The sequence below is a fragment of the Anabrus simplex genome, chromosome 10, assembly GCF_040414725.1.
Source record: "Anabrus simplex isolate iqAnaSimp1 chromosome 10, ASM4041472v1, whole genome shotgun sequence".
In the NCBI taxonomy this organism is placed as follows: Eukaryota; Metazoa; Arthropoda; class Insecta; order Orthoptera; family Tettigoniidae; genus Anabrus; species Anabrus simplex.
Window position 1 is genome coordinate 116339332 of NC_090274.1, and position 24369 is coordinate 116363700.

Here is a 24369-nt window from a genome sequence, read left to right on the forward strand (position 1 = left end):
TAAAATGCTGCATTTGTCATTTAACAAAAACTACGTTATTAAACCTCCCCTGCAAACCATGTGACCTTGTCGCGGTGGGGAGGCTTGCATATCCCTACGAAGCAGATAGCAGAGCTGCAGGTCCAACCATATCGGATAGGTATCTGTTGAGAGACCAGATTAACGAATGGTTCATTGAAAGAGTGGTAGCAGCCTTTCTGAAGTTGCAAGGGCGGCAGTCTAGTGGACTGACTGATATGGCCTTGTAATAATACTCAACATGGCTTAGCTGTGTTGATACTGTTACATGGCTGAAAGCAACGGGAAACTACAGCCGTAACTAACTCCTGAGGACATGCAACTCTCTCCATACAAATGATGTACTGATGATGGCTTCCTTCCGGATAAAATATTCTGGAGATAAACTAGTCCCCCATTCGGATCTCCGGGTGGGTACTATACGAGGGTGAGGGGGTGATCATCAGCAAGATGTATGCTGACATTCTGCGAGTCGGAGTGTGGAATGTTAGAAGTTTGAATCGTTGTGGTAGGTTAGAGAATCTGAAAAGGAAGATGGATAGACTAAAGTTAGATGCAGTTGGTATAAGTGAAGTACATTGGCAAGAAGAACATGATTTTTGGTCAGGCGACTACAGAATTATCAACACAAAATCAAACAGGGGAAATGCAGGAGTTGGTTTAGTAATGAAGAAGAAAATAGGGCAGCGGGTAAGCTACTATGACCACCACAGTGGAAGAATTATTGTCGTCAAGACAGACACCTAACCACTGCTCACCACAATAGGGCAGGTCTATAATAGTTCAGCGGATGATGAGGAAATCAAAAGAATATATGGGGAGATACGTAGGTCAAGTCATAACTCATGGCAACTATTTTTTTCTCACGAACAGGAGACAACATAGAAAATCTAAGATATGCATTTGGAAACGTACCGTATGTACTTGTATATGATGCCACTAGATGGAGTATGTAAACAACAGTGTGGGTCTAAGCATGCCACCAAGTTCAGTGTGTGAGTGAGAGCATCACAAAATGGAAGTCAACAAGCAGGAGCAATGATCGTATATTAAAATAGCAGTTCTCCATGGCAGAAGTGCAAGCCAGTGCCATGCAGATCTGCAGGAAGCATTAGGTGTGCATTCCATGCCTTATAGAGTAGTGACGAGGTGGGTGGAGACAATCAAACGGGGTAGAGTATCAACTGCCGATTTGCCTCACCACTGGCAACGCACAGTGGAAACCTTGGGTGATTATCTCGAAGATCTGTAACCAGTGGAGACCGGTCCTTTGTACGTAGTCTTGTGTATTTCCTGTCTATACCACAATTAAACAATGTTTACCAATGGCCTGCGTTCTGTCACTTTCCTATGAGAATCTCACAAAGTCAGAATTTGTCTCCAGACACTATGCATAAGTACATGCTCTATAATTCGAAATGCATATCTTAGGTTTTCTGTGTTGTCTCCTACTCGCAAGAAAAAAAAGGTCGCCATGACTTGACCCTCATAGAAGATTTAATCCAACATATAAAAGGTGACAAGAATCTATTTGTGATGGGAGACTGGAATGCAGAGGTAGGCCAAGGAAGAGAAGGTAGTACAGTAGGAGAATTTGGATTGGGGCAAAGGAAAGAAAGAGGAAGTCGGTTGGTTGAATTCTGCAATGATCATAATTTAGTCCTGGACAATACTTGGTTCAAACACCTCAAACGACGGCTGTATACGTGGACGAGACCTGGAGACACTGGAAGGTATCAAATAGACTTTATTATGATTAGGCAGAGATTCAGAAACCAGGTGTTGGATTGCAAAACTTTCCCAGGAGCAGATGTGGAGTCTGACCACAACTTGTTAGTCATGAAATGCCATCTGAAGTTGAAGAAATTGAAGAAAGGAAGGAATGCAAGGACATGAGATCTAGACAAGTTGAAAGAAAAGAGTTTGGGGGATTGTTTCAAGGAACATGTTGCACAAGGACTAAATGAAAAGGCAGAAGGAAACACAATAGAGGAAGAGTGGATAGTCATGAAAAATGAAGTCAGCAGGGCTGCAGAAGAAATGTTAGGAAAGAGGAAAAGATCAGCTAAGAATCAGTGGATAACTCAGGAGATACAAGACCTGACTGATGAACAAAAAAACAAGAATGCTAGAAATGGAGAGGACAGGAAAGAATACCAACGATTTAAGAATGAAGTGGATAGAAAGTGCAAGGTAGCTAAGGAAGAATGGCTGAAGGAAAAGTGCTAGGATGTCGAAGGGTGTATGGTCCTAGGAAAGGTAGAGTTGCATACAGGAAAATCAAGGAAATCTTTGGAGAAAGGAAATCTAGGTATATGAACATTAAGAGCACAGATGGAGAGCCACTTTTAGGGAAAGAAGACAAAACAGAAAGATGTCAGAACATATCCAACAGTTATATGAAGGTAAAGATGTAGATGATTTAGTTCTGGAACAAGAAGAGGCTGTTGATGCTGATGAAATGGGAGACTCAATTTTGAGACCAGAGTTTGACAGAGCTGTGAGAGACTTAAATAGGAACAACGCACCTGGAATTGATGACATTCCCTCTGCATTACTTACTGGGAGAAACCAGCATGGCTGTAAGATGTATGACACAGGAGAAGTGCCTTCCGAATTTTGGCAGAATGTTGTTATACCTATTCCCGAAAAAACCCATGCTTACACGTGTGAAAACTATCGCACCATTAGTTAAGTATCTCATGCCTGCAAAATTTTAACATGTATTATTTACAGAAGAGTAGAAAGACAAGTTGAAGCTGAGTTGGGAGAAGATCAATTTGGCTTCAGAAGAAATGTAGGAACACGTGAAACTATCCTGACTTTACGTCTGATCTTAGAGGATTGAATTAAGAAGGACAAGCCCACTTACATGGCGTTCGTAGATCTAGAAAAGGCATTCGATAATATTGATTGGAGCAAGCTATTTAAGATTCTGAAGGTGATTGGGATTAGATACCAAGAATGAAGAATTATCTACAATCTGTACCAAAATCAGTCTGCGGTGATAAGAATCGAGGGCTTTGAAAAGGAAGCAGCAATCCAGAAGGGAGTGAGGCAAGGCTGCAGTTTGTCACACACACACACCCCCCCCCCCCCCCTTGAACAGGCAGTAAAAGAAATAAAAGAGGAATTTGGAAAGCGAATCACAATTCAAGGAGAGGAAATCTACACCTTGTGATTTGCCGATGATATTGTTATTTTATCTGAGACTTCAGAAGGTCTCGATAAGTTTCTGAATGGTATGGATGAAGTCTTGGGTAAGGAGTACAAGATGAAAATAAATAAGTCCAAAACAAAAGTAATGTAGTGCAGTCGAACGAAGGCAGGTGATGCAGGAAATATTAGATTAGGAAATGAAGTCTTAACGGAAGTAGACGAATATTGTTACTTGGGTAGTAAAATAACTAACAATGGCCGAAGTAAGGATGACATAAAATGCAGGCTAGCACAAGCAAGGAAGAGCTTTCTTAAGAAAAGGAATTTGCTCACTTCACACAATGATACAAGAATTAGAAAGATGTGTCTGAAGACTTTCATCTGGAGCGAGGCATTGTGTGGAAGGGAAACATGGTAGATAACTAGCTCAGAAAGAAAAAAAATAGAAGCTTTTGAAATGTGGTGTTACAGAAGAATGTCGAGGGTGAGAGATGGATACATCGAATCACGAATGAAGAGATAATGAATATTATTGGTGAAAGGAGATCAATTTGGCTAAATTTGATGAGAAAAACAGAAACAATGTTAGGACACATCTTAAGACACCCAGGACTTGTGCAGTTGGCAGTAAGAACAGTAGGGGTAGACCAAGGTATGAATATGACAAGCAGATTAGAGTAGATGGAGGATGCAGTAGTTACATAGAAATGAAAAGGTTAGCAAATGAAGGGGTGACATGGAGAGCTGCATCAAACCAGTCTATAGACTGATGACTCAACCAACAATAAACGTTATTAAATGCATTATTTGAACATGCCACAGTTCTATTTACCTGGTATTACCAAATTAGATTAATAATCCTACAGAAAAAAGAAAATATGCTTTACTTATACCCGCAAATGTAACAGTAGTGATTTTGACAATACAGCAGTAGCAGTACGTAAAGTCTTGCAAGTGATGAAAAATCATGACTACACAGTGCCAACATGCAGGATTAACAGTACCTGTAAGATGTTGTATCAGTACTTAGGTTCTCTAAACTGTGTGGTTAGAAACACTGAATTGAACCAAACCATTAGAAAATAACTAAAAATCACTACCTTCAGTATTAACGGGGGAGAAAGAGTAAGGTTGTACCCTTAGGCCCGGTGTATAAAACATTTGATCTGATTTTAACAAGGAAAAGTGGCTGCCAGTCAAGTTGAACTTCGATTTTCCGTTGTATAAACGCTAATCTAAGATCATCTCATCTCGATCAAAGTTCAGATTTGACTGCCGAATACTCGTCGGTTAATCTCCTTGAACCTAGATCATTATCATTCATATTAAACATTGAGCTAGACCTGAAGACTTGAGAAGTGTTTTCTTGTATCGTAACTGCATAAGAATACCGCACCTTAATAATATCAAGGTGAGTTATAAATATCTTGAATGCTAGTAGTTAAATAATATTGCTAAAGATTGCTCGATTTTTTCAGATGTTAGGTTATGTGAATATCATATAATATCATCATACTCCTTCAATAATTAATTGTTTAAAATTATGTTTCAAGTTTACAAAACAAAGCAATTGTGTAATATATATATTTTCTTTAGCGGGGATGTCAGATTATTCCGACTTTTCGGCTGATGAAGAAGAGTTGATTTTACGACGAGCTCCTCACATCTTTCGGCACAAACGGAATCCGATGATTGAAATGTGTGATCAAATGTTCAAAATTAGATTTTATTTATCGAAAGATGTTGTGGAACGACTAGAACTAAAGTTAAGGGTCACACTACAAAGCCTAAAAGAAATTATCCCCTGTCACCCATGTGTATATTAATAACTCTTAGGTTTTATGCTACAGGAAGTTTTCAAATGGTTGTTGGAGATCTCTTTAAATTGACAAGTCAGCGGCTTCCTCTTTCAACTTTGATGTCACCATATGCGAGCTCCTTTGAAGTTCCTTCCATGTTTACTTCGCGAGATTACAATATTATCTTCTTCTTCTGCTTCAACTTCTTCTTGATACTTATGGACTTTTTTACAGTCGTCCAGCCACTATACGTATAAAAAGTACATCACACGCCAAATAGAGTCCAAAAAACATAGGATCAGTGCATTTTGCACATATTATAGAGGGTTGAAAAAACGTATGCCAAAAATTTGCACTGGTTTCAAAGATGGAAGCCAGAACAGAACGCAATAAAGATAGGTATAAACTTGTGGAGATAGCAAAATATCTTCTTCTGCTTCAAAAGTCACGACAATTTCGTATTTCATTTGTGGACAGTCACGGCCAGGTCAATTCCATCATTTAAGCATTATCCAACGGGCCGAGCTATTTCGTATTTCATTTGTTTTGCGGTGTTGCCATGTCCACTTTATTGAACTCCGATTACATTTGAACTACACATGTGTAAACCGAGTTCAGTTTTATACAACGCGATGAAGTCGTAATCTCAGGTCGTTTTCAGAACTAAGTTCTTAGGCTAATTGATCTCCAGTCAGATGTGTTTATACAACTGCTCACATGGCAGGGTCTTTACAATATATTTATGTAATATTTGTCCCAAATGGAAGATAACAATTGCTTTTACTCAAATAAAGTGTAAAATTTGCGGTAAATTAAGAAATACCGCCGTTACTAGAGAAATCTGTATACATATTTACGGGCTGTAGACAGGACCCCCCTAGGCCCGGTTGTATAAAGACATCTGACTGGAGATCAATTAAGAACTTAGTTCTGAAAATGAACTGAGGTTACAACTTCATCGCGTTGTATAAAACTGAACTCGGTTTACACATGTGTAGTTCAAATGTAATCGGAGTTCAAATAAGTGGACGTGGCAACACCGCAAAACAAATGAAATACGAAATAGCTCGGCCCTTTGGATAATACATAAATGCCGGGATTGACCTGGCCGTGACTGTAAACAAATGAAATACGAAACTGCCGTGACTGTCGAAGCAGGAGAAGAAGAAGAAGAAATATTGAAATCTCGCGAAGTAAACATGGAAGGAAATTCAAAGGAGCGTTCTGCGAATTTCACACCGAAATAAAAGGACGATCTGGTGGATATTGTACTATCGAGCTACAAACATATAATAGATAATAAAAGAACCGATATGGTGACATCAAAGTTGAACGAGAAAGCCGTTGACTTGTCAATTTAAAGAAATCTCCAACAACCAATTGAAAACTTCTTGTAGCATAAAACATACACATGGGTGACAGGGGATAATTTCTTTGAGTAGGTTTTTGTAGTATGTCCCTTAACTTTAGTTCCAGTCGTTCCTCAACATCTTTCGAGAAACGGAATCTCATTTTGAACATTTGATCACTCATTTCAATCATCGGATTCCGTCTGTACCGAAAGACGCGAGGAGTTCATTGTAAAATCAACTCTTCTTCATCAGACGAAAAGTCGGAATAATCTGACATCCCTGCTAGTTGCTTTGTTTTGTAAACTTGAAACATAATTTAAAATAATTCATTATTGAAGCAGTATCATAAAACTAAGTAACAACAACGTGTTGGTATGGCAGTAGGCTATTGTTTATATGATATTCACATAACCTCACTTCTGAAAAAATCTAGCGATCTTTAGCAATATAATTTAATTACTAGCATTCAAGATATTTATAACTCATCTCGATATTATTAAGACGCGGTATTCTTACGCAGATACGATACAAGGAAACACTTCTCAAGTCTTCAGGACTAGTTCAATGTTTAATATGAACGATAATGATCTAGGTTCAAGGAGATTAACCGACGAATATTCGCCAGTCAAATCTGAACTTAGATCAAGACGAGATGATCTTAGATTAGCGTTTATACAACGGAAAATCGAAGTTCAACTTGAGTGGCAGCCATTTTTCCTCGTTAAACTCAGATCAAATGTTTTATACAACCGGGCCCTAATGTTGCATTCTGCTGCTCGTGCCGTCTTTCTTTTCTTTTTCTGTCTTTAGGACCAAGGCTAGCACCAACGAATGGGAGTGCTATGTCTGTGAATTCTCATTATCTTTGTCCATATGACTACTGCGGACAATTCAAACAGCAATAGTTATATTACTTTTTTTGTTGAAAGGAAAATAGCATACCTGGAAAAATAAATATATCACTTAATGAATGAGTTAGGGCATAAAACGAGTAAGTAACATGAAGAAAACGACACCTAATTAATTAAACAACTTCAGTGAGCAAAGACATCACACATGAAAGTGTTAGACAAACAAAACACATACGGAAGCGCTCAGACGTAGCAGAAAAAATTGTTGTAAGGTAGTAAATTATTATCCATATTAATCTGTACAAGTAAAATATTTTGTAGTATTTCTTAATTTACCGCAGATTTTACACTTTATTTGAGTAAAAGCAATTATTATCTTCCATTTGGGACAGATATTACAGTCACATTTCGTGGATCCAATTCTTTCAAGTAACCTGTCCCGTGATTTCAATATGTAACTAGTCAAGTTGGCAGTGGTGATGAACGACTAGCAAACTAGTAAACTATCCCGTACATTACAGCAAAAATGACTGACCATTACAAGGAACAAACAGTGGGGGAACTGAATTCCCCTCAAACTGTATCCCTACAGCATCATCATGCAAGTTATAAAGTATTTCTTAAAATTAGCCATGTGGCACAAAAACTTCCTTTACTGCGAACGGAAAAGAAAATTACATAACCTGAAAAATACGTGACACCACACTTTGGTCAAGTTTACGTATCCGGTGTGTGAGAGTGAGGTTAGACATCCAACATGACACGGGCGACGTCACGTAACACTCGGGAGGTTTGCCAACTTACGCATTCTTAGTGACAAGACCAGAGCTTGGCCCGGATTTGCAAAGATAGGTTAGAGCTGCTAAATTACATTTTTTTCTTGCCGTGCGGGCAGTATGCGCCGAGGCCATAGTTAAGAGCCTCCCGAAGGGAGTGTGGCCCCCTTCTCATGATAGAGCTTGGCTGGGATTTGCAAAGATAGGTTACAGCGAGTTAGGATTTCATGGTTCTCTTACTTTTAGCGAATATAGCAGCCCTGTACTTGCACACGATGCGAGCTCTGTCGGAGATATTAGAAAGCTTGTCCGGCGAATAGGAACTCTTCGCAAATATTAGCCGGCCAATAGGAACACAGCACATGGTCGCTATCTGCTCATTTACACAGTCTGTTTTAATTCTTCTATATGAGTAAGAATACTTTTTGGGGAGGGATGGTCGGTTTCTGGCAAGCATGAAGGAAGGATCTCTCCTATCTCCTACTTAAGGTATCGTTACACATCATTCTTATATGATTTTTATCATCCCTAAGTCTGCGCACCGGGTACGGAAGCGGCACCCACAGCTTCATTCCGGCGTAAATTTTTCTAGACAGGTTACATGTGCTCCAAGAAAATATACTAGACGCCCAGTTCAACACAGAAACCTTCCTTTTGTCCTCCCGAAGAATGGGATAAATGAAATATTATCCTTAAAATGACAAACGTTTCAAGTGATACTAGTGCTGAAAAAGTAGAAAACTCCGATAAACCGAGTCATTTAATTTCATGTCAATGAGAAGCACTAGCATAGTTTTAAAAATAATAAGCGGCAGAAAATGTGGGTTATGTGAACGGTGTAACAATATCTTACAAGATTAATTTTTGTAATAAGATGATATTATAACCTACATGACGTTGGGACTGACATCAAAACACACAGATAAAGGAATTTCTAAATCAGTACCAAACTGAATCACACCTGAGCATCGATGTGAGCCCCAGATGCCAAAGAAGTAGCCTATTTACACATACCTTACCTACAACGATGTAGGCATATATATATTTCAACCTACCTCCAATCAGGACAAAACAAATCTGTTCTGAACTATCAACACGATTCTGTCCTCTTTGATTTAAAATAAGGGTCAACGTCATTAAAGACTGCTACCTGCCGACCATTTCTGAATCTACTTGAACTTCTGGCAGGCATGACACTTACAGGCAAAACAAACTGTATTATTATCGGCACACTTTTTCTGGATAGATTTACACCCTTCTTCTTCTACTCCTTCGTTTTACTGATGGGTTGTAGGGGGGGGGGGGTATTTTTCTGATTGTTACCAAATACAGTAGAGACAATACGCAACACTGGGCGAGATATCGAGGGACAGCTATTGGAGCTCATCAAATACAGTAGAGACAATACACGACACTGAGCGAGATATCGAGGGACAGCTATTGGAGCTCACTCTAGCGGATAGACCTGAACGGTACTGATTCTGTCATAAGAGCACGTGTATTTTTGTGTGAAGTTTTTGGTGTTATTTATGCGTTTTCAGTGAGTTGACATAATTAAATAGTAGCATGTGTCATTCCTTGATATCTCCTCTCAGCATGAGGGGAAAGGTATGATCTGTGTTTGGCTGCAGTAATTGCGAAGTAGAGAAAAATGCGCGCTCGTTCTTCAGGTTCCCTCGTGACAAGAACATGTAAGTAATATTGTGTTTGCATATATATTCTTCCAGTGACAGAGATTTTTATAGTACTTCATAATCCTCTAACCTGCTCGACCCATGTTTTAACGGGCTTAAAATATAATACGCATATTTTATTGTATAGTGCAGCAGTTAACCTTCAATACCGATGTGTTGTTGTAGGTGTGATCTGTGGGTTTTGAAATGTCACAGAAGCGATTTGGATAAAGTGTACAAGAAAGAAGGGACGTTACGCTTGTATAAGAATTATAAGATCTGTTCAGATCATTTCCAGGCCAGCGACTTTAAAAATCCTCGACTATACAGCCAAGGGTATGTTACATTTTTACTCTAATTGTACGTAAATATTCTTCAAAGCATCACTATCGACAACATTTTCAAACTTTTCTTTCTTTTATCCCTCTTCTCAGATTAAATCCGGGATTTTATAGATTTTCTTTCTGTTAGTAGGCTTCATGTTCAGAGGAAAACTGTCCAGCTATTAAATGTTAATTCATTGCAACATATGTGTAAGGAATGTGCCGATATTTTTATTGACAAATGTCTTAATGTGATGATACATTGTTTTTAAGTGAGGAAAAAAGACAAATCCAACCGTAAGATTTCAGGCAGGTATGCTAAAGCTAAAAAAGTAATGCATAAATGAAAGATCAAGCCATTTCACAGCAGTCCATTTCACACCTTGTTTATATGTCTAATTTCAGTCTTTGAATAATAACCTTTTAAATAATTCTTCATTCATTTATCCAGAATTGCTTTAGCAACTTCGAAGTTAATATCTCAATACCACTGTCTTTCTAGACGTAATTTATTTATCCATTTCCGTATATACATTTCCATTGATATTTGAATTTAGCGCGATTTTTTCAGGTCAAGTCACTAGGAGCGCCACCGTCGAATTGTCTCCCATTTTAGCAAGGCGAAATCCGTAAGTGTCGTGTATTGTCTCTACTGTATTTGAGCTCATTCTAGCGGATAGACCCACGGGTGGCCCAGATTGGTTGCGCAGTAGATGTTAGTTTTCCCTCGTCCTGCTCGTGACGTCATCACAGGAGCACCGTGACTGTGTAGCACACAACCGCACGTGTATCTCATTTCGTTGTTTATCACTGTCTGTCTTATAAAGAAAGGATTTCCACGTAATATCTATACGTAATTTCTTTCCTTATATTGCTGTTGGTTTATATAGTGGCCTACTGTATTTTGCGTAGTGTGTGTATCGTAGTTCGTTTCTGTGAAATATCTGTTAAGTTGCTGTGTTTCGTGCAGTGAGATGCACTTATTTTCTTTTCGTTAGTTGCGTGAAAAGTGTAATAGTAGTTGGAGAGAAATCTCTGTGTTCATAGTATCATTGCAATAGAAAACCGTGCCGTTAATGATTCACCGCAATCTACAGCGAGACCTGATTGTGCAGCAGAAGGATTTCGGTACCTCGCCGGCTCCATCGCCTGCCGTGGAAGAAAATATGACAGGTTAACGGGAAGTCTAACTGAGGAAATGCTTTCCATTTATTCCGGTACAGCTCCTGTGGGATGGATAGAAGTGTTATCTCGGGGAGGTCTACTCGTTCCATAGATGGAATGACAAATCCAAATAAAGGAATTGGAGTTAATTTTCACGGAAACTCACGGACGTGCTGAACAGTGACGCATACCTTATATTATACGCAAAGCGTGTCAAATAATTAGCAGTAAATTCCCCGCTGTACCACCAGAAATAGTAAAAATGTATGTTAGAACGGGAACATTTATACGCATACGACAAATGAACATTCGGGCAAGGACTGAAAAAAAACCACCGGGCGAGTTGGCCGTGCGGTTACGGACGCGCGGCTGTGATCTTGCATCCGGGAGATAGTGGTTCGAATCCCACTGTCGGCAGCCCTGAAGATGGTTTTCCGTGGATTCCCATTTTCACACCAGGGCTGTACCTCAATTAAGGCCACGGCCGCTTCCTTCCCACTCCTAGGCCTTTCCTATCCCATCGCTGCCATAAGACCTATCTGTGTTGGTGCGACGTCAAGCCACTAGCAAAAATAAATAAATAAATAAATAAATAAATAAATAAATAAATAAATAAAAGACTGAAAAATCCATAGCAGCTCATCAGCGTAAGGCACGACAATGGATTTCATTTTCAAAAGCAACCACTTCACGACATCTGATCTCACAGGTAGGACTGTGTTCTAATTAAAGTGTTTTTCCTATTCTTTCTTATTCTTTAACTTTAAAAAGTAGGAATATCTATTCATGGTTTCGAATATGAACTTATTTCTGCTGCTGTTATAATATGTGTTAAGCTTTAAACTCGATACCGGTACCTGCGGAAGTGAGTCAGTGTATCGTATGTCAACATACGGTAGTTTCATTACGGAAGTTCTACTGTCAATATTTAATATTACAAACATTTCATATCTCTAAATATTTATGTTTACAGATTTGAGAGCGCGTAACCTTCCGCAAACTAAATAGAGAACCTTGGAAATGTTAATAAATTTCAAGCGTTGGTCAGTGTGCCGTCACGTTACATTTACGCCTTATTCGTAATAGAAATAATGAAAACTTACTATGCTGTACTCTCATTCAATCTTGATTTGCGCTCTCTAAGCTCGGCTGCTTTGCTCCTACTGTGACGTCATTTCGTTAACCAATAGCAGGTCGTCTCGCGTTGGGCCCAACCTTTAGTAGTGTTTAAGAACCTTGGGATAGACCTGAACGGTACTGATTCTGTCATAAGAGCACGTGTACTTTTGTGTAAAGTTTTTGGTGTTATTTATGCGTTTTCAGTGAGTTAACATAATTAAATAGTAGCGTGTGTCATTCCTTGATATCTCCTCTCAACATGAGGGGGGAAGGTATGTGCTGTGTTTGGCTGCAGTAATTACGAAGTAGAGAAAAATGCGCGGTCGTTCTTCAGGCTCCCTCGTGACAAGAACATGTAAGTAATATTGTGTTTGCATATATATTCTTCCAGTGACAGAGATTTTTATAGTACTTCATAATCTTCTGACCTGCTCGACCCATGTTTTAACGGGCTTAAAATATAATACGCATATTTTATTGTATAGTGCAGCAGTTAACCTTCAATACCGATGTGTTGTTGTAGGTGTGATCTGTGGGTTTTGAAATGTCACAGAAGCGACTTGGATAAAGTGTACAAGAAAGAAGGGACGTTACGCTTGTATAAGAATTGTAAAATCTGTTCTGATCATTTCCAGGCCAGCGACTTTAAAAATCCTCGACTATACAGCCAAGGGTATGTTACATTTGTACTCTAATTATACGTAAATATTCCTCAAAGCATCACTATCGACAACATTTTCAAACTTTTCTTTCTTTTATCCCTCTTCTCAGATTAAAGCCGGGATTTTATAGATTTTCTCTCTGTTAGTAGGCTTCATGTTAAGAGGAAAATTGTCCAGCTATTAAATGTTAATTCATTGCATCGTATGTGTAAGGAATGTGCCGATATTTTTATTGACAAATGTCTTAATGTGATGATACAATGTTTTTAAATGAGGAAAAAAGACAAATCCAACCGTAAGATTTCAGGCAGGTACCGTATGCTAAAGCTAAAAAAGTAATGCATAAATGAAAGATCAAGCCATTTCACAGCAGTCCATTTCACACCTTGTTTATATGTCTAATTTCAGTCTTTGAATAATAACCTTTTAAATAATTCTTCGTTCATTTATCCAGAATTGCTTTAGCAACTTCGAAGTTAATATCTCAATACCACTTTCTTTCTAGACGTAATTTATTTATCCATTTCCGTACATACATTTCCATTGATATTTGAATATAGCGCGATTTGTTCAGGTCAACTCACTAGGAGCGCCACCGTCGAATTGCCTCCCATTTTAGCAAGGCGAAATCCGCAAGTGTCGTGTATTGTCTCTACTGTATTTGTTGTTACCCAGTCACAAATCGGGGGTGTAATTATCCTGTTTTTTTTGTTTGAAAAGTTTCCACACAAAACACATTCAATAATAAACGACTCATGTAATTACCTACATTACTCATGCATACACACGCTTATGTGTGCAAGCTATGCGTCTAATCGTAAACAGTTGTCAAAATGTTTATAACAAGAGAACGCAGGAGTGTAAGACTTTTGGAAAAAAAACAAAAGAAAATCATTTGTTTACAAAATTAATTTAGCGTTATCAAGAAACTGGTTTATAAGTTTAAGTATATCGGAAGAAGTTTCGAATAATAAACAAGAAACACTTGTTGGCAAAGGTATGTGTAATTGTATTAATTGCTTGAATAATATACGTTGGGAGGAAGAATATTGCGGACATTGGAAAAGCAGATGATTACTATCGCCTTCGGGGTTTCCACATATACAGTGAGGGAGGTTAGAGATGTTTAAACGAAATTTATGTAATGGGGTGAGTGCATGATTAAAACGTAATCGTATAATGTTAACAATATGTCGTCGTGTGTATAAGCCTTTTAAATACCAAGGTTTCAGTGGAATATTTGGTTGTAACTGATAATAGAATTGTCCTTTCCTACGTGAGGAATGTTGCCACATATTCTGCCGAGTTTGTAAAGCGTCACGTTTTATAATAGGAAAATAATCAGTAAGAGGAGTCTCTATTTTAAGAAGTTCCAAAGGGGAGTTAATGGCTTCTTTCGCAGCAAGATCAGCTTTGTCGTTACCTGGATGTGCTGAATGTCCTTTTATTCATATTAAAGTAAGATAAATACCCGAACTATCGAGTTGATATAGAAGGTGTTTAACATTATATAAGTATGCATTATAGACTGTATGTTGGTACTTAGAGCTTGTAGCACGCTTTGGGAGTCAGTAAAAATGTTTACTTTTTGAGGGAATGCTGTTGGACATGTTATAATAATGCTTGCCTAATTGCAAAGAGTTCAGCTGTAAAGATAGTGATATTATTCGAGAGATGATACTGAACGCTTGTAGTCGTATTGGAGTCAAAAAAGGCCGCGCCTACGCCTCGCTGGGATTTCGATCCATCTGTATAGATGTTGACGTCACATCCGATTGACGAGATTTCGAGCTTCTTATTCGACGAACTAAATAATGAGGTACCGTACGCGCACCTTTTAGCGATACATGGACACCCTAGTGCTGAATAGATCGACCCCCGGTATCTTCGACATTCGTATCGGCAACCTTTGAAACACAAACTATGAATCGCTTATGCATCGCTATGCGACATCTGGCGTACAGTTTACGTACTAGTACTGTTGTTGCTTTCACAGCAAAGCCAAACTATAGAATTCATGCTGAGAACAAGATTCTCATCGAGAAATGTTATATGATGTTCTATAATGTGTGTATGATACAGTTGTTGGCTTAAGATAATATTATCGATTCAATTCAGATTTCATTTCCGTTCAGTTGGCAGTATTACCGGAACAACGAGAGCTCCCTCCTTACTCCTCCAACCCGTACAAAGAAATATCGCCAAAAGGTGCGTGGACTAATACTTATTGAGCGATTTGGGGTAATGGATGGGCAAGTAATGATAATATGGGGAATAAAGTTTAAACTAACGTAAGGAAAAGAATGCATTGGTAACTGAGGAAAGCGTAGTAATGAGAAGCGAAGAAAATTCATCTCACCATAAGCCTGATATAAAGTAGGAGTTCTTTCGTTTTTGGAGGGCGTTGGCTATAGTATTCGTAGAGAAGTTGCAGCTTCGGTACGAGGGTGGAACTGGATAAGGTGAGGTGTTTCAGGATATATTTTTTTGCAAGCATCAGGCGTTTAATAACAAGGGGACATTCACTTGTTTCGACAAGTAGCGCATTAGTTGGAGTTGTCTTTAGGGCGCCGATGCAACGTCTTAAGGTTTGATGTTGGATTACATTGAGCGGAGATAAAGTGGTTTCCGACGCTGTATCAACAATATGAGCGCTGTAGTCAAAATATGAGCGTATAGTTGCCCGATAGAGCGTTAACGCAATTGTGGGTTCTGCTCCTCACTGACGTCTCGTAACTGTTTTTAGAATTCTGAGATAACTATCTGCTCTTCGTCGTAAGGTCTGAATGTGTTGCTTCCAAGTTAGATTACGATCGAGAGGTATGCCTAAATAGGTATGGTGGATGGTGAAAGGAATACTGAAGCCATCGAAGGAAATAGGACTATTATCAAATGAGCGTTTGTGTGTGAATACCATTGCAGCGCACTTTGAAATTGAAAGTTGTAGGCCATGTGTGTTGAACCAAGTTAATATTTTGCTCATGACAGTTGCTATTGCTTGTCTGCATTCATCGATGCTTGTATGTGTAACATAGATGACAAAGTCGTCCGCGAAAGCTAAAACTCTAGCAAATGGTGTTATGATCTGTTCCAAGTCACTCATATATAGGCAAATAATATGCCATTTAATATTGCACCTTGAGGCAAACCATGCGATGTCTATCGACTCGGGATATGGCAGTGTGGTGATTTAATCGTTAATGTGCGATACGAAAACAATTGATGCACCATAAATAAAAATTTTGAAAGGAAATCCCTTCGCAGCTAGTTTTTCCCATAGAAGATGTAACGGTACCGAATCATAGGCATCTTTCACATCGAGAAATATAGCAATAGTGCTATGTTTTCTCCAGCGGGCTAGCAGAATATCAAGAACTATATTAATCGGATCTTGGGTACTACGACCTTTTATGAAGACATATTGAAATTTGGGAAAAAGATTACAATAGTCTAACGTCCATACTAGTCGCCGTAGTATGATTTTACAAAAGGTTTTGCGTATGCAGGAACTCAATACTATTCCGCGAAAATTCTCGCGGGTATCGGGAAGTTTATGTGGTTTCAGTATGGGTTTTAAATGAAAATTGTTCCATTGAGTAGGGATGCGTGCAGTGTGTAAAATATAATTATTATAATAATTAAGGAGAAAAGTTGTACCTGAGGTGGAAGAAGTCGAAACATGGTGTAAGTTAAGGAATCCGGACCGGGGGAAGAACTGTGTGCACTTAACAGCACAGCTCGTAGTTCATTTAATTGTATATGTTGTATTAAAGTAGAAAATGAGGGTGCGTCGTGCAGAAGGGGGACGGGAGTTGAGGTACCGTATAATCTGGCGTGAGGGAATTGAGAAAGGAACAGAGAATGTCTCGCGGTATAGGTAGTTGTGATTGATGATGAGAGGCTCTTGTAATCATTCGTATAGCATTCCACAAATGGGTCGACGGGACATGAGACGTTCATGATGATATGAATGCTCTCCAGGCATCTCTCCTTTTACTATTAAATATAAGTTTAGTTTTAGCGACATGGCGCTTTATATTTATATAATTTGCTTGCGTTAATGATTGACGATAAGTTTTAAATAAAATCTTGCGTTGTTTAATGAGTTCATGGCACTCTTTGTCCCACCAATGTATAATTTGAAATAGTTGGCGGGAAGACAAAAGTATTGGTTTAAATGGATGATAAGTATTTAGATAATTGTTAAGGATTATGAGAAGAGTTGAAAATGGGAGATCTCAAATATTTATATTATGAGTTGTCGTATCGATAAATACTACATAACCAAAATTATACAGAATTAAATTTCCGACCATTTATGTCTTATACATTTTTACCGTACCGGCTATGATAACACAGATATTTAGGTACGCAATGTATGTATCGTTATTAAAATTTCTAAAAGATCGTATGTTACTGGCTTGTTGTACTAATCACATCGAAGTTCGTGGTTTGCCAGTACCATAAGTAATGATAATTGGGAAATTGTCGCTCGTATGAGTATCTGACAAAGTATGCCAAGTAATCTTTGGTACCATAGATGTACAACATAAAGTTAAGTCTACGGCGCTGGGGGGAGATTCGCGTGGGAGAACCGTCATTAAGGATCGTAAAATCATGCTGTTGAGAAGCAAAAAGGAGATGTGAACATTTCTGTGTATCATATATACTTCCCCATTCTGTATGGTGGCAATTGAGGTCACCAAACACAATGTCATGTGATAAAGAATCGAATTGGGAAATAAATGGGACCATTGTGTTGTCGAGATATAAATATCAGGGGGACAGTACCGTACGTGCACCTTTTAGCGATACATGGACACCCTAGTGCTGAATCGGTTGACCTCAGCAATCTTCGAGATTCGTACTGGCAACATTTGAAACACAAACTATGAATCGCGTATGCATCGCTGTGCGACATCTGGCGTACACTTTACGTACTAGTACTGTTGTTTTTTTACACAGCAAAGCCAAACTATAGAATTCATGCTAGGAGCAAGATTCGCATCGAGAAATGTTATATTATGTTATATAATGTGTGTGACACAGTTGTTGGCTGTAAACTGAGATTCCCACAGGGACAGAATTGAAGTGCCACGTCCTGGGAGCCATCTGCTGGCGAATGAACGTACCATTTCCACTTGTATTATAACTTCTGGTCATTGCTTAAGAAGCCTTCCTCGTGGAGAGTCGAGATTTCTTCTGATGACGCAGAGCACAGTTCTCTGCGAAACGTAAATAATTTTACCTTATTTTCTTGACAGGGCATAAGCCCAAAAGCCTGTACAGTATCAAGTAGATAAATTACTGATAGTTTGATGTAGTAAGCTTACCCCACATCTTTCCCGGAATCCACTTCCTCGTACTCTCAATTTCCATGGCTTGACGACTACGTGTTTATGATGTCTTCGCAGTTCATTTCACTCTTATTATGTCATCTCAAAGCCTTTCCAGAAGACCCTCATTATTATTATTCTTGTTTTGTTTCGGCCAACCAAGGACCACGTCATTTCAAGTGTTTCCTTTGAGCTTTAATTTTGTCGAGTATTCCTTCGTTCGTAGACGGTGTTGCTCTTTCGCTCTTTCGTCCATGCCTTTCCAGTTTTCAGCTTCGGTTTTGGGTGGAAACTCTGATGTTCTTGGAGTTTTTTCTTTAGTGGGTCACGCTCATGGATATCTTCAAATGAGATCCCACTCTCCTGCAGATCTTTCTGTACCTCACTGAACCATGCCCCCTTTGTCTTCTTCTCTTGGAGGAAAGTGAAAATGCGGTTAGTTAACCGTTTTGACTTCATGCGGGCCATGTGTCCATAAAAAGCTATCCTCCTTTTCGCATCACGTCGGTAATTTTCTCCACATGCAAGTACAACTCCTGGTCGGTTGTGCCGTCTCTTAAACTCGCCGTTGTCTTTGACTGGACCGAAGATTTTCCTAAAAAATTCCTTTCCTTGGCCTTTAATTTCTCCATCACGCCTTTTTTGTTCATGATGAGACATTCCGCTGCATACAGAGCCTCTGGCCTCTGCAATAGTGTTTATTATTATTATTATTATTACATTCAAATGTTAATTTTTATAGCATTACCAACTGTCATACCCGTCGTTCTCTGGTTTATTATCTTCTTCGATAGATCAGTGGTGGTGTCCTACCCATGATCACGGATTCGATTCCAAACAACCATGCCTTCCTCATAGTATATACCTCCTGACCTCATACTTCTGACTTGATTATATAGATAACAGAGTGCTGGCATTTCACTCCCGTTTTCTTTTACATCCTTGTAGGAAGACACCAGGGCTGCTGTTATAGGAGTAATATAATTTTCTTTTTATCAGTGGTGGCTGGTGGTATCTGAAGTTGGGTGTTGTACCAAAATGTTCAGTGTTACATTTTTATAGCTTACAGAAATGACAAAGAGTCATTATCGTTAAGTAATGAACTACAGTCCTACTAAAGCTGAAACGTATCTGGCAATTTCAACCCAGGAAATAACACTATAACTACAGTTACTCTCAATAATGTTTTTGGCTTTACGTCCCACTAACGACATTTTACGGTTTTCGGAGACGGCGAGGTGCCCGAATTTAGTCCCGCAGGAATTTTTTGCATGCCAATAAGTCTACTGACACGAGGCTGACGTACCACCTTCAAATACCACCGGATTGAGCCGGATCGAACCTGCCGCGTTGGCGTCAGAAGGCCAGCTCCTCAACCGTCTGAGCTACTTAGCCTGGCACGGTTACTTTTGCCTAACTTGAATTGAAAATTTGACGTCCTGTTTTTCATTGAAGCAAGGTGTTGGTAATATTGTGGGTAGTCTGGTTTGGCGTGGGAAAGAAATTACCCAGCGTGGTTAGCGTCGCGTAGCTATGAGCTTGTATTTGGAGGATAGTGGGCTCGAACACCACTGTCAGAAGCCCTGAAGATGGTTTTCCACGGTTTTTCATTTTCACACCAAGCAAATGCTGTGGCTGTGCCTTAATTAAATCCACGGTCGCTTCCTTCCAACTCCTAGCCCTAGCTGTAAAATCTAGCTGCGTCGGTGCAACGTAAAGCAAAACTTGTAAATTTAAAAAATGGAAATGAAATTACCTTTGCGAGAGGAAAGTTGGCGCTACTGTTTCTTGATGGGGGACTTGCTAGTCTCGTGCAACTTCCTGAGACCGATACCGCCGAGCATGCTCCCTCATGCTATGCAGGCTTAGGCTCGTCCCTGCTGAGGTGCATTGCGCCGCGCTGTCCGCTAGGGAGTTGCGTAGGAAAGCACACTCCCTGAGTTTGATTCGAAGCCACCAGCGTTTATTGGTTCGTTACGAAGCATTAGCACAGCGAACAACCAAAGATCGTTGATTTTAACATGTTTTCGAATACGCGACGGGAGGTCACCAAACATCTTTTCTCATAGGAAGACTGAGGGAATTTTCACTGTAATGGTAGACCCAATTTCATACCATCAGTCGCAATCAGGTTGAGATGTTTTCATTATAATGCCTTTTTACATCCTCAGAAAGACTGTCTTAGTGGTCTTCCCAACTGAAATGAACATACAATGACGTCGATAGGAATGCCGCGATTAAAAGCAATGTTTTCATATTAAGAAATACTCGTTCAAATGAAACACCACACATTTTTTCACTTTTAACAAACAGGACTACACTGCCGATCTAACAGTCCAAAGTTCCAGACCTGGAATGACCAAACCGCAGACAGCCGTAATCCGTGAACACTCTTCGGCGGGGAGAGGGTCAAATAGTGGAGACTCCCAGGGCAAAAACTATGCCCAATTACTATTCTGTTTCCTAGGAGTGCCCGATGAGTCGGAAAATATCAATTCACTACACTGGCGGCGGAAAAGTCTATCTGACTTGAAGGCAAATTTTTTCTCCAAGTCAGAAGAGAAACCCCCTCTTCACTGCTAGTTTGGAATAAATTGAACATAGAATTTAATAAAAGTGAAGAGAAAGAAGCTTTTCTTAAGAAACGGCTCTTTTCAGAGTTGAATTTAGAGTTATTTAGTGAATATTGTGGTGCTATAATTTGGAAAAGCCTAAATTGTTATTCTAGACCAGGCCATACTACTACTACTACTACTACTACTACTACTACTACTACTACTACTAAGTGAGGCTCTGCCTTAAGTATGCACACTGCTCATTCAAAACAGCGCGTCAGAATAGGGATCGAATAGCTGAAATACTATGATGAACCAGTGTGTTACGTACCAGCTGTATCAGAAAATGCATGAACCAGAGGAATGACATGCTCAAGAAGAAACTTTCCTAACTCCCTAGCTATTTCCCGCCAATATTCAATCAGGATGTTATACTCGGTACGCAGCAGTAATCCCATCTATCGGAGTTGAGAGGCAGCATAAGAGACAAAGAACATCACCAAAAACAATGGTCAGTGTAATGTTATTGTCGATAAATGTTATGCACTTTCGATATTATACGCCTTCACATTTCGTTTTCATCCGACTCTGAAATACCACTCTTATCATAGTCGGTACGGTAGAACTGAATAAAAGATAAATGATAGGAAATTGTATTCTCTATAACTTTTCTATATAGTACTTTTTCGATAGGACCAATAACATTGGTATTTAAAAATTACATTTTAGGCACCTTCGCCTAAACTACAATTTCATCCAGGATGAATAAAATTGTTTATAACTCAGACTGTAGTTTCGTATTCCCCGACTCTATATAAAATTAAATTCTGTTAACCCATTTTCTCGTGGCTCGGCGTTGATATGGACTCAGCAACAAAAATACAAATTCACGAATATCTGTGTTATCATAGCCGGTACGGTAAAATGTATAAGACATAAATGGTCGGAAATTTAATTCTGTATAATTTTGGTTATGTAGTATTTATCGATACGACAACTAATAATATAAATATTTGAGAATTACATTTAGGCCTTCCCCTAAACTACCATTTCACTCAGCGTAAATAAAATTATTTATAGCTGAAATTGTAGTGGCTCATTCTACGACTTTGCATACCAATTTTTATTAAGATAGGACTGCTAAAAACATAAATATTTGAAAATTGAATTTTAGGTCTTCCCCTAAACTACCATTTCTATCAGCGTGAATAAAATTATTTATGGCCTAGATGGTAGCGACTTATTCCTCGACTTTGCATACCGATTTTCATTAAATTATTTTTGGCCGTTTTCTAGTGATGCGTGTACATACATACATACATACATACATACATACATATAGACAGACAGACAAACAGACAGACAGACAGAAATTACGGAAAAGTAAAATGTGCATTTCCTCGTTACTGTGGACATACCATTCTTTTCAAATTCTGAGCAGTGTACAGACAAAACTCTTATTTTATATATATAGATCTACTAAAATGAAATGCATTCTTTTAGAGTTAGTGTTCTCTTTTGTTGTTTGTAATCGAACCTGTGATCATGGGTCGGACACCATCACCGATCTACCGAGGATGCTAATAAACAGTGAATGATGTGTACGACAGCAGGTAATGCTGTGAAATTCTACATTCTAATTTGACGATGACGATAATAATAATAATAATAATAATAATAATAATAATAATAATAATAATAATAATAATAATAATAATAATAATAATAATAATAATAATGTGGTGCATAGCCTCTGGAAAGGTTGGTTGTGACCCAATGAGGACGAAATGAATGGTGAAGACGTCTTAAACACCCTATCTCCAAGTCAGGCGAATTAAGAATCCTAAAAATTGAACCACGGCTATGGGACCAAAGGCGAGCATTTTCTCCATTTAGCCACAAAGCTGGGCTTTTATATGCTAAACACTAGGTTACCACTTCCACCCATTTCCACTGATCAGGCTTTGTGTATTGGCAGTGGCAGAGACTTAGGCAGTAGCTTGTGAAACAGGCTTGACAACGCAACATGCTACTCTCGTGGCGCAAAACGCTTAAGACTAGACGTTCAATAATCCAACTGTCGAAAAGGTGGAGGGGGATGTGGATTGTGTAACTTAAGTCTAGTGATAACCCATATCTTGATCCCAGTTATTATTATACAATCTTCCTGCAACAGCTGCAGGTTGCCCAAAGACAAAGAGTACCTTCACAACAATAATGGATGTGGATACAATAGATAATGTGTTCGTATGATGTTAAATGTAGGCAGTCGAGTGAGGCATGTCAAACATTTATTTGAGGTCCGCAAGCATGGTTCTTGAAGATCATGATGGACTTCTTGAGTGTGGTAATGGCGATGTTATAGATAAAATCTCTATTTAGCCCAAAGGTATTGCAGAAGTTGTCAAAAAATGCAGGTATTGTTCCTCGAGCACCTAACATCAAGCCGATTACAGAAATGGATGAGAGCTTATATTTTTGCTTGTAGAAGTCCGCCGTTTCTTCATAAATTCTTCTTTTTTCTGCATCGACCTCTTCCGGCTGGTTTTCGTTGGTCTCAAATCTAATTGTTGCGTAGCTCTTCAATAAACAATTCCATACAGTGTTGCCAACTTAGCGGATTTTCCACTAAATTTGGCTGAATTAGAAGACTGTTGGCGGAGAAATACATAATTTAGCGGACAGCAGAATTTTTGGCGGAATTCTAGATTTATTATAGAGGAATTTAATATTTTTTCCATTTTACGTTTTTTTTTAATTTGTACTCCAGTCTGTCTTCAAGTTATTCCGTATTTCTTATCAGGAGCTAGTAGTCACATGAGGAAAACAAGTTATTTGTATTTGATGTTATGAGATCATGGTAACATAAATATGTAATGCGTGGGGAAAGGTTACTTATCTCTTAGTTGACGAATGACGACAGATAATGAAACTGTGGGAGAGTAGCATTTATATTTATGCTATGAAGGAAGACCGTTTAATGAACTGGCCTGTTCTGTGTGTCGCCCTTGAGTAGGGGATTCACCCAGTTTGCACCCGGTACTAAAACGCCTACAAGTTTTAGCTCGCCGGCTCGCAGGCAGGGGGTTCATCCCAGTGAAACTCAGAGATCAGGTGAGTACAGACATTTATTATTATTATTATTATTATTATTATTATTATTATTATTATTATTGCCCATTTTTATTATTCGTTATTTGAGATCGGATTTCTTGGCAGAATTTTAGCGGTTTTTAGTAGTATTTAGCGGATCTTGAAAATATAAGTTGGCAACACTGATTCCATACCAAAGATCACTTTCGTTCGCCATTTTGCAGCAGCACTAGAGCACCGGCTGGAAATGAAGAGAACGACTGGAGTGAGTAACGCTATCACTGTGAATTGTGTTCGATCACTGCCAGCGTGTGATATCCCCCACAGATTGTAATAGCATTTGAACTTGACTGTAGTGTGTGGTACGTGTGAAAGCAGCCTAAATCTTTATAGGACTGTGGTTCACAGAGCCAAAAGAAATGGTTTAGTTAAAGTGAGATGGTCCTTATAGACGTGCTAGGATGCACTGGAATGGACTGTGGTGCTATA